Below are 12,053 nucleotides of genomic sequence, written 5' to 3' on the forward strand. Positions count from 1 at the left end.
TTTGCTGAGGAAGATTGGCCCTGAGCTAACATCTGTGCTAATCTTCCTCTATTTTGTATGTGGGTCACCGCCACAGCATGACTGCCCATGAGTGGGATAGGTCCACCCCAGTAACTGAAGTCAGGCTGCCGAAGCTGAGCGCACCGAACTTAACCACTAGGCCCCTGGGGCTGGGCCCAGAAATGTGTTTTAGATATATCTTCTTGTTTAAATACCAATCAACCTATGAGCAAATACAGGTTCTCTTTTAATGGAGGAATTCCAGGCTCAGAGTTTATTTCACAAGGTCACACTAGTTCCTGGGGAGGCTGAGTTTCCAAGTCAGGGCCCTCACACCCCAGCACCTGTGATATTTATTTAAAGTGACTCTAATATACTCTGTATTTCTGAAACTCAGAAAATGAGGTTCGATGAAGGGTAGTCCACTTGGAGAAGAAACAAAGTCGACGGCAAAGTGACACAGGGGAGCGCAGGAGCTATGCAAATTTGGCAATAACTCCTTGAGATCCTAATTGAGAACGTCCAACTGCAAGCCATAAAATAGCAACGAGGCTTTGAAAAGGTCTACCACAACAATAAACTCTTTGTTTTTATTGCATAGTTTGCATGTCATTATTTTTAACTGTTTATCATGAAAATTCCCAAACAAGCACAAAAGTAAAGAGTATGACAAACCCCCATGTGTCTCTCACCCAGCTTCAATATCCTTTAACATTTGTCAGTGTTTTTATCTCCTTTGAGAACCTGATGAAAACCATGGACCCCCCCACCTCCCACTCCCACCAAGACACACAACTGTACGTACCTTTTCAAGGGGGTTGTGGACTCCCTGAGGTGCATTCATGAGTCTCCTGGGACACGTGGGTCCTAGGTTAGGAGCTCTGGGCTGCAAGGATGCGGTAACATTGCAGTATATGGAGACTCCCCTCCCCTCCAAGCCATGAGCAAGTTCTGTTGACCCTCCGAACAGATCTCCAATAGACTCGCTTGTCTCATTCTCTGCTGCCACCATCATCTCCTGCCTGGACTCCTATAAGAGCCTCCCAACCGGCCTCCCTGTAACCACAGGACCAGGAACCGAATTTGCCGCCCCAAAATATGCATCTTCAGCCTAAGGGTTATTTTGAGCAGATGATTAGTGAGAAACAGCAGATACAGGAAGAGCTCTGAAAACCTAGCAGAAGCTACCCTTTTGTAAAGGAAATTTACATTGATAAGAGAAATCTCCATTTGTAAGGGTTCTCCCTCTCTGAGCCAGGAAGAGAAGGCTGACTCTAAATCTCTAGAAACTCAGCAATGGAGAAGGCCATGACTTAAATCTGCATAACAACTTCACCCTTGTTTACTGTACTTTTCCCAGTGACCTCCCGTAACTGACCCCATCTTAACAACAGAAGGTTAAGGCTGTTTTTCAGGGGCAAGGAGCCAGCCAGGAGCATGCACAGAAGAGAAAATTTTGACCTGCCAATCGAAACTCACCCTGCAGTGTTTCCACACACCAGCAGCCCTTCCTAATCACTTAGACTGTACCCCAAACTTTGGACGTGTGGGACAGACTTCAGAGCCCTGCTTCCTGCCTCCTTGCTGGTAGACCTCACAATAAAGCCTTTTCTTTTCTCAAAAGCTGCTGTGCCATGGTGTCAGCTTCTGTGCACAGCGGGTGGTGAGCCCTTGCTTGGTAACATCCCTGCTCCACTCTTGCCCGCCCTGCAATCCACTCTCCACACGGCAGCCAGAAACATGAATCAGACCATGTCATTTACCTACTTGAAGCCCTGCAGACTTCCCATCGCTGTGTGAATGCAATCTAAAGCCCTTCCCCCGGTGTGCAGGGCCCTGAGTGCTGTGGTACCCCTCTGCTCTCATCTCACGTTACTCTCACCCACACTCACTACTCTCTAGTCACCTTAGTCCTCGTAGGGGAGGAAAATGATTTTCCCTCTATCCTTCTAGATTCTTGGCTGAGACCCCCTGTAACAAAAGACAGATTAACAGGAGAAAAGCAAACAAAAGTTTAATAACGTGGATACCTCCTGTATACATGGGAGACGCCCAGGAAAACTGAGTTACTCTCCGAAATGGCCTGAGACACCCCCTTAAATACCATCTCCAGCTAAAGACAAAAGAAATCTTGGGTGGGATGGGGAGTCAGTTATGGGAGGTTATCAGTCAAAGCACAGGTATGGTGGTTCTGCAGATTTAAGTCACTGCCTTCTCCATTGATAAGAGTGTCTAGAGTTTTAATGTATTTCTTTTTCTTTTTTTTTTGAGGAAGATTAGCCCTGAGCTAACTGCTGCCAATCCTCCTCTTTTCGCTGAGGAAGGCTGGCCCTGAGCTAACATCTGTGCCCATCTTCCTCTACTTTATACGTGGGACGCCTACCACAGCATGGCTTTTGCCAGGCAGTGCCATGTCTGCACCCGGGATCCAAACTGGCAAACCCCGGGGCCACCGAAGCAGAACATGCGCACTTAACCACTGTGCCACTGGCCAGCCTGCGGGAATTATTTTTATGGATTCACTTCATCATTGGCTGCCTTCTAAGTAGGACATAAGCACAAGACAGTAGCTCCCTGATTTCTAAATCCTCAGACCATCCTGCACCCAGAGGAGGGGCTGCCATAGAGTGGGCACTCAATAACTATTTGTGCTTATTGTTCAACTCACCTTCTGTTAAGATTTGTCCTAATTAGAACCTTAGGACATTGGGTCAAGTCTGGCTTCCTGGCGAAAGGAAAATGGTGAGGAACCCGAGAATGTAGGAGAAGAAAAGGTAGTTGTTTTAGTCCGCTTGGGCCGCCATAACAAAATAGCACAGACTGAGTGGCTTATGTGACAGAAATGTATTTTCTCACAGTTCTGCAGGCTAGAAGTCTGAGATCGGGGTGCCAGCGTGGTCAGGTTCTGGTGAGAACTCTCTTCCTAGCTTGCAGATGGCCTCACATGGCAAACAGAGAGAGAAAGAAAGAGAGAGAGCAATCTCTCTTGTTCCTCCTCTTGTAAAGGAACTATCCCATCATGAGGGCCCCACCCTCATGACCCCATCCAATCCTAATCACCTCCCAAAGGCCCCCCTCCAAACACCATCACATTGGGGGTTAAGACTTCAACAGACGAATTTTGGGAGGACACAATTCAGTCCACTGCAGTAGCGGAATTCATTAGAAAAGGAATGAAGAGTGATTCACGGACTTTGAGCATGGACCCAACCACCATCCCATTCATTCATTTAACAAACATTTGTTGAGTTCCTAGTATGCGCTGAAATTATGGAGTTGAGCCTTGGGAAATATATAAGCATAGAGAAGACGGTGCTGGCACTCAAGGAGAGCACGTAAACATGTAAGCAGACACTATAATAAAGTATGGTGAGCACTAAATTAGAGAATTGAACAAAATGCCACCGGAGTACCCGAGAGAGAGTAGTGGCTTCTGCCTGGGGAAGGCAGCAAAGGCTTCAGGGAGGAGGTAACATCTGAGCTTTGACTTGAAGAGGGGGTAAGAGTTCACGACATGGAAAAGCAGGGCAAAGCATTCCAAACAATGGGAACAGAAGTGCATGGGTTGCTCCTCCCTCTTTTGTCCTTGCAATTTACTCATTGAAGAAGTGGACTTATTTCTCCTATAGAATGACCTGTTATGCTGCATTTTGCTTATTGCCTCCCCAGAATGTCTTTAACAGGTTCATCTTCCCCTGTACTTCCTATAAACTGGTAGTAGCATCTAGAGCTTTCTCCGAGTCAGGTTTGATTTTTTGGAAGAATACTCCATGGCTGATGTTTAAAGCTCCATCGGAAGGTACACAATATCTCCCTTTTTGTGACGTAGCCATTGATAATAAATGCCCAGATCCATACTTCATTAACGACTTGGAAAATGGTGATATTCTAATTCAAAAGTTCTCAAGCATTTTGGACTCAGAATTCTTTTATATTCTTAATAGTGAGGACTCCGAAGAGCTTTTGTTTATGTAGGTTATATCTATTGATATTTACCATGTGCAATATTAAACCTGAGAAACTTTAGAATGTATATATTAGTTCATTTTCAAGTAACAATAATAAGTATAGCACATATAACATATTATATGAGGAGCCAGCTTGGTGTCACCGCAGTTAAGTTCGCACGTTCCACTTCTCGGCCGCCCGGGGTTCACCGGTTCAGATCCCAGGTGCGGACATGGCACCACTTGGCAAGCCATGCTGTGGTAGGCGTCCCACATAGAAAGTAGAGGAAGATGGGCACAGATGTTAGCTCAGGGCCAGTCTTTCGCAGCAAAAAGAGGAGGATTGGCAGCAGTTAGCTCAGGGCTAATCTTCCTCAAAAAAAAAAAAAACTGAGAAATTTTAGGATGTGTATATTAGTTCATTTTCAAGTAACAATAAAAAGTATACCATATATAACATACTATATGAAAAATAACCAGGGGGCTGGCCCCATGGCCGAGTGGTTAAGGTCACACACTCTGATTCAGAGGCCCAGGGTTTCACCAGTTCTGATCCTGGGCACGGACATGGCACCGCTCATCAAGCCATGCTGAGGCGGCATCCCACATACCACAACTAGAAAGACCCACAACTAAAATACACAACTACGTACCGGGGGGCTCTGGGGAGAAAAAGGAAAAATTTTTTTAAATCTTAAAAAAAAAGAAAAAGAAAAAGAACCATACTTTTCAAGACAAAAACAACTAGTGAGAACAGATGTACGTTTGGGTAAATTTCTGTAATGCCTGGCTTAAGAGAAGATAGCTGAGTTCTCTTATCTTCTTCTATACTCAAACTGTTGTGAAATGTTGCTTTGATTAAAGTACATAAAGAATCCAGCCTCTCACAAATGTGTAGGTGGAAAAGGGAGGAGCATTTTAAAAGCTTCTACAGAAAATTGTGGCTATTCTTTTTTAAAAGAAGTAGTAGTTTCTTAAAGGTTAATTGGGATGCGGAATCTGAAACCACAGCAATGTACTTTTTAGACTCTGTTTCATAGAAATCTATGTTGTACTTTGAATGGATCTTTCACCCATCCATGATTTTGTAACATCATGCATTAGTCATTTCAAAAATATTGGTTCACTGAGTTATGCAAATATTGCAAATGTTGACACATTTCGTTGCACAATATCCAAAAAAAATCACAGTTGTTAATGTTACCACCAACCTCATGAGAAAAGTCTTTAAACACTGAGAAGATATTAAACTCACAGTGGTGGATACAAGTTTTCCAAAATTCCACTTTTCACTTGAAAGCTTGATTTTTATCATTGGCAATTAATACTAAGCTGTTTTCCTTGAAGTGACAAGGCTCACATCTTAATTTTCAAGAAAATGCCTGCCAAATACTGCTGTCTGAATAACCATAGTTGCCTGTCAGCGGTTCTTTTAAGTAAAAATTGTGTTCGCCAAAAAAAGTGGCTAGTTCAGCTCTCAACTAAATAATTGCGCAGTTGCTTTTCCTCAAGACAGCCATCATACTCCAGGGTACAGCAGCAGCGCCTTATCATACAGACTATTAAAAGGACGTGGACTCAAGGGTTGAGATTTAATAAAATTAATAATTTTTACTGTTTCAACAAAGACACTCTTAAGGGAAACTGACAGGGTCGTTACTGTGAACGTGGCAGTGAAGAATACAGAGACTACTAGTTCGGTCCGTACCATTGCCTTAATCCATGCTAGGGCACCAGCGCTTTTAGCCACTGTTGCTTTTCACCATCCATACCACGTCAACCCAGTGGAAAGGTAAATACCGTCTTAGTATTATTATGAAAAGAGTTTTGACTTATGGACCCCTGAAAGAATCCAGGGGCCCACACTTTGAAAACTACAGTTCTAATTTTGTAATTCCCTCTTCATTTTAAAATTAGAATACTTCTGGGGCCAGCCTGGTGGCGCAGCGGTTAAGTGTGCACATTCTGCTTCTCGGTGTCCTGGGTTTCGCCGGTTCGGATCCCGGGTGCAGACATGGCACCACTGGGCAAAAGCCATGCTGTGACAGGCGTCCCACATATAAAGTAGAGGAATATGGGCACGGATGTTAGCTCAGGGCCAGTCTTCCTCAGCAAAAAGAGGAGGATTGGCAGTAGCTAGCTCAGGGCTAATCTTCCAAAAAAAAAAAAAAGAAATAAAATTGGAATACTTCCATAGAGAGAAACTTTCCTTCATTAACTATTTGGTTTCCCTGAGCTCAGTTTGTACAAGAAAAGGCAAGTTAAATTCTTGATTTTTTCCTTTTATTTACCAGTTTAAAAAAAAATGATTCTCTAGGTGATCAATGAGAATTTTTGCTAGTTTGTTTCATTATGAACTTATGCATTTTAACATATTTGATGTATTTCTATCCATTGAAGTTATTATTGTTACTGATACTTAGCTTGTCCCATCATTTGCTAATGGGACTCTTCGCATTGACTACTGAGTCCTCTTGACATGATCCCAGCAATCTTTGGCAGCTTCCTTGCCTTCTTGTATGACAAGATGTTCTATGGTCATACTGTACTTTTCCTGACTCAGCCTTAGAATCAACCATTTCTCTAAGAGCCCTGGCTCCTTTCAGTAGGAAATGGTATTCAAAGACCATAGTCTGGGTGCTAGGACTGCTGTGCCGGTTATCAATGTATCCCCTCTTACATGCAAATTCATCCTTTTACACTGCTCTGTGAAAATGCATCTGGGCCCTTTAAATCTTTTTCCTTTGCCAGCTGGCACTGAAACATTGTCAGTAGAGGGCGCTGGACAGATATTGAGGGAAGACAGGTTTTGCTTCCTGCTTCCGGGGTGCTCTCTCAGCAGGCTCCTGCAGCATGGGTGGCATTGTCGAGTGCCAGACTCCTGCAGCCTGGGCAGCTTCTCCGATGCCCAACTCCCGTTGTGCGCAGTTGCCAGCAGGACCCAGTAATGATGGCTTTCTCAAGCACCCCAGGGGGTGAATTTCTGCCATGTTCCAGAGGGTAGATTTCCAGCAAGTTCCAGAGGGCTGTTTTCCAGAAATTTCCAGACTGTAGATTTCTAGCAACTTCCAGAATTGGGACACCACAATTTCTCTGCCATTCAGTGAGCCACAGCTGTGACCTCTCCAACACAGTGTTGATCTCAGGCCTGGGGGTAGAAGGGGGACTCTTTGTTGGGTGCTCCGTCTCAGCCCTGTTGGTAGTGATTGCACCTTATGTCTGCTACTTCTGTATTTAGAGTTATCTTTATTTCTTACTAGCGTATCCCTTGTTACCCTAATCTCCTTTTATCGTTAATCATTGTTTCTATTAAACTTTCCCTGGTCAAATTATTGTGTAATTTCTCTCTCATTGGACCCAGACTGATACAACTGCTCAATGTTACTAAGTTGGGCATTTTTGCTGTGCATTTCCATTGGCTCTAGCTAGGAAATACATACATACATACACATATATATATAATTTTTTTTTTTTTGGTGAGGAAGATTTGCCCTGAGCTAACATCCATTGCCAACCTTCCTCTTTTTTTCCATGAGGAAGATTAGCCAACATCTGTGCCAATCTTCCTCAGAAATGTACATTATTTTTAAAGAAAAATACATCAGAAGTTCATGCTGGCAGTTTCTGTTCACAAGATTAAAGAGCTTGATTTTATATTTTTTCTCTTCTATGCTGAAAATCTTGGTTCCTAATGACATTAACACAATTAATGATAAGCTTTAAGTTATATATATTATATATTAAATATATATTTAATTTAAATATCTAGTTAATATTTTTTAATATTAAATACATGTGTTTAATAATTGTAATATATAAATATGTATAATATTATCAGAAAAACAAAAACAACATATTACTCTCAGTTTAAGATTTTGTTTTTGTATTTCCTTTTTATCCTTAGGGTATATCCCATTGCTATCTTAAATCAGTTGAAATAATCTGTCTTCATGTGATTAAGCCATTAATTCAATACACAGCTCCATTTGTTTCATTTTGTTTGTGATTTTTAGATATTGCTTTTTAAATTTTTTGATTAATTTTACTTTTATAATTATGTAAGATATTGACTTGGTTCTAAAGTTAAATCTATAATTCAAAGTATCTTCTGAAAAATCTAGTCTGTCCCTCTGCTCTGTTTCCTTCCTCCTTCCATAGGTAACATTTTATTTTGTGGTCTGTCCTTTTGTTGTCTTTTTAAAATGCGGATACATACATATTTGCATCCTTCTCCCTTTCTTAGATAAACCATAGTAAACTATGTCCATTTATTTTTCCACCTTGGTTTTTTTACTTATTATATCTGGAGACTATTTCATAGCAGTGCCCTGAGATATTCTTTTTTCCCCTTTACACTTAAATAATATCTTATTGTGTAGATAGATCAGAATTTATTCAACTAGGCCCCCAATAGGCATTTGTGTTGTTTCCAGCTTTTTGCTACCATAATTAATGCTGCAATAAATATTTGTGCTTTCATCTTTTTATACTGTACTCTTGGGATAGATTCCTAAAAGTGCAAATACCAACGGAAAATGTTGTCAAACTGGATTTCTGCTACCTGATGGGAGAGAAAAGACACTTTAATGTAGTTTAAATTTGCATTTCTATTATGAGGAAGACCAAGCTCTTTCCATATGGTAAAGAGTCATTTGCATTTATCTCTCTTAAATTGATTGTTCATATCTTTAGCCTATTTTCTAGAATGTTTTTCCTTCTCTATTTTTAAAAGCTTATAATATATTAGGGATAGTAATTCTTTATCTGTGACACATGCAAGTATTTTTTCCCATTTTGTCATTTGTCTTTTTATTCTAGCTAAGGTTTTTTGGTTGGTTGTTTGGCTTTGCATGAAACAGTTATTTTAATGCAGCCGCATTTATCTATTTTTTCCTTATGGCTTTCGTATTTGGAGTCATGGTTGTAAAAGTTTTACCCTCTCTTGGATTATAGGGCAGCCCTGCTACCTAAGTGTGGTCCTCAGACGAGCAACGTAGGCATCCCGTGTTCTGTTAGAAACGCAGAGTCTCTGCTCTCCCTGCCAGACCTATTGAATCAGACTCTGCATTTTAACAAGATCTCCCTGGGTGGTTAATTTGCACATTAAAATTTGAGAAGCACTGTTCTCGAAAATTTCACCCACATTTTCTTCTAGAACTGGTGAGGTGGATAAATGGTTCTTAATTGGAAGTCATTGGTGAGTTCTTATCCACAGCTATTGAAGCAAAACACGGAAGAGATGAGGCCAACATCAGCAAAGGGTGTAGATGGAAGGTTGTCTAGACAAGCGATATTATTAAATACAGGTATGGGAATCATTTATTAAAATGGTCTTTAAAAATATATCTTTTGCAGTGCTAGGATTATTTGATCGAACTATTTATCCATCATTTTATGACAAATCTGTAGACAATATACTAGTGAAAAGGGGAGCTTTGGTTATTTTCCAAATGAATAGTGCCAGCTCTTGCTATTAAGCTTTTCACAATTCTCATGACCAGGGAGTTTGCAGAGGAAAAAACAAACCTCTTTAAGGCTTGCTGCACTGCACAAGCAAATTCTATTCCTCTCCCACAAACTGCAAAGATGGTCACGTGACCAGTGCTAAATAAATGGGTGGGTAAAGGATTCCATAGAAGGATTCTTGTCATGCCTTTGCGTCTAACACCACGTAGCCGGTTGTCAGTAATTTCCATTTCTGCCAGAATGTGTTATTCAATCTCCTTTGCCAAAAGGTTATGTAGACCTGAGTCAGTGAGAATGAAGGTACTGGAGCATTAGATCTTGACTCAGCTGTTTATAACAGCTTTTTGCATTTTTCATTGTCTTGGAATGCAAGAAGGGTTTGCAGGAATGATTAGAGCAGGAATCAGCCACCATAATATGGTGCTGTCATTCATTTTTAATACATGGGCTTGGATTCAAGAGCCACTGAGAGTTCCAAACCCTATTAGAGAGAAAAATAACCGCTCTGACGTACAAAACAGGGCCTGTGGACATGAGGAACATGCTGGTATGAATTTGACAAATGATTTCCTGCTCTAGTTCTCTTTTGACTTTTCTAGTATTTCTGAAGCAAAGTCCTTGAAATTTAGTATATCCTTTTAAACCTAGATTTTAGGTTCAGAGAAAGGTAGGTTTAAAAGGTATATGTGGGAAAACACTTCATAAACTATAAACAGCATCTTTATTTGGGTTATTGTAGTGGAATTATGGTTCACATTTCAGCTTTATAAAAGGCAGGAAATGTAATATTCCATATTGTAAAGATTACTTAGTTAATGAACTTCCCTAAATAAAGTCGCAGCTTTCTGCAACTTCCTGAAAGACGTGCTCTGCCCGGCTGTGCCTTACCTGGTGACCTATTCGTGTAGGAACGATTTCCATGAAATGTTTTCTGCAGTCATCGCATCAGCCTTTTCACAAAGATAAACTACACAGTTAAAATACTCAGTTGCTGGTTGCTCTCATAAATTGCTAGTGGCAGTGTAAATTGATATAATCCCAGAGTTTAATTTTGGAAAACTTATCAAAATTACAAATACATAAAGCTTTTGACCCGTCAACTCCACTTCTAGAGATTTATCCTACAGAAATAATTACAGATGTGTGAAATAATGTATGTACAAGACTATTTTAAACTCCAAAGATTAAAGACAACCTAAATATTCATCAGTGGGAGATGAGTTACATAAATCATGGTACATCTATGGAATACTATGCGACTATGAAAAAAAAATGAAGAAACCCTCTGTAGTAATATGGAAATATATCCAAGATATATTGTTAATGGAAAAAAGCAAGAAGCAGAACAATATAGTATGCTACCATTTAGGTAAAAGGGGTATATTGTATATACATACACAAACACAAAAGAGAAAATATATGTACACAAAGAAAAAACATGTATATATACACTAACAAAAAGCAGATACTATTGCTGCGAGGAGGAAACTGGATGTCTGGGGTAGAGGGATATGAAGGAGAATTTTCACTATACGCTCTTTCACGCTTTAAATTTACAACTAGGTGGATTCATTCCTTATTCAAAATGTTTAAATGTTGAAAAAGTCAATATATACATTTGTACTTATCTATTTCCTTTGAAACCACAATTGCCTACAGATTGTGGCGGAGTCTGACCAGTTGGCCGTATTGCCACCCCTTTGCTCCTTGCTGGCTGGACAATTTCTTCATCAGAGCCACTTCTCTGGGTTATGTGTGATCTTGCCAGTAGCCCACCTCTTCCCACAGCTCCAGTCTCTTCGAAGCACGTACAGGCTCAGCCTGACCCCAGTCCTGGGACCACACACCCACCTTGGGACCCAGCATCAAGTTGACCCAACTGCTATTTGACTCTTATGTGAGGACTGGTAAGGAGTTGCCCACATTGTTCTTGGCGAGTGGTCACCTTCCTTGTCCTGGGTATCCAACTCTCAGTGTTGGTATTTTGCCCCCTGTACAACTGGGTCCTGCCAGGCTCTTGTCATTACTTGTCCCAGGGACTAAAGTCCTTGCATCAGCTGGTAGATGTCCCTTAAATAGATTCCCTGCCTACCTGTCTGCCCACCTCAGTCTCTGAACATTGCCTTCCCCTAGAATTTTGGCCACTAAGTTCTGCCCTCTTGTTGAGAAACCCCATTTCTCTCTTCCCATGTTTGGTCCTCCCATGCTGACCATTTTATTCGTTGTTCCCTGTCAAACTCTTTAGTATGGTTGCTATTCTTACTTCCTTGCTGCGTTAGACCTGCTGGAATGAATTTTGTCTTTGTGCCTGGCGCTAGGGCACAAAGTCCAAGGTGCAGCCCAGTCTGGCCCATGCCGTTGCCCAAAACCAGACAAGCTGGACACTGGAAGCAAGTCCACTGGTAAAAACGTACATCTCTTATTGGAGGGTCTTCTGTGCCTCCTCTGAAATTTAGTCTGCTTGAAGTTTTATTTATTAAATGTCTATAATCTCTCATTCATTGGCAACATACACATTTAATGGAGGCTTACGATTTCAACGTGTAAAGACAATGCCAAGACGTAGATTAACTGTAATCGCTCACCATCACAAGAGACTTAGCAGAAGCCATGACAGGCATCACAGTGGCTTAGAACAGT

The sequence above is a fragment of the Equus caballus genome, chromosome X (assembly GCF_041296265.1).
Source record: "Equus caballus isolate H_3958 breed thoroughbred chromosome X, TB-T2T, whole genome shotgun sequence".
NCBI lineage: Eukaryota > Metazoa > Chordata > Mammalia > Perissodactyla > Equidae > Equus > Equus caballus.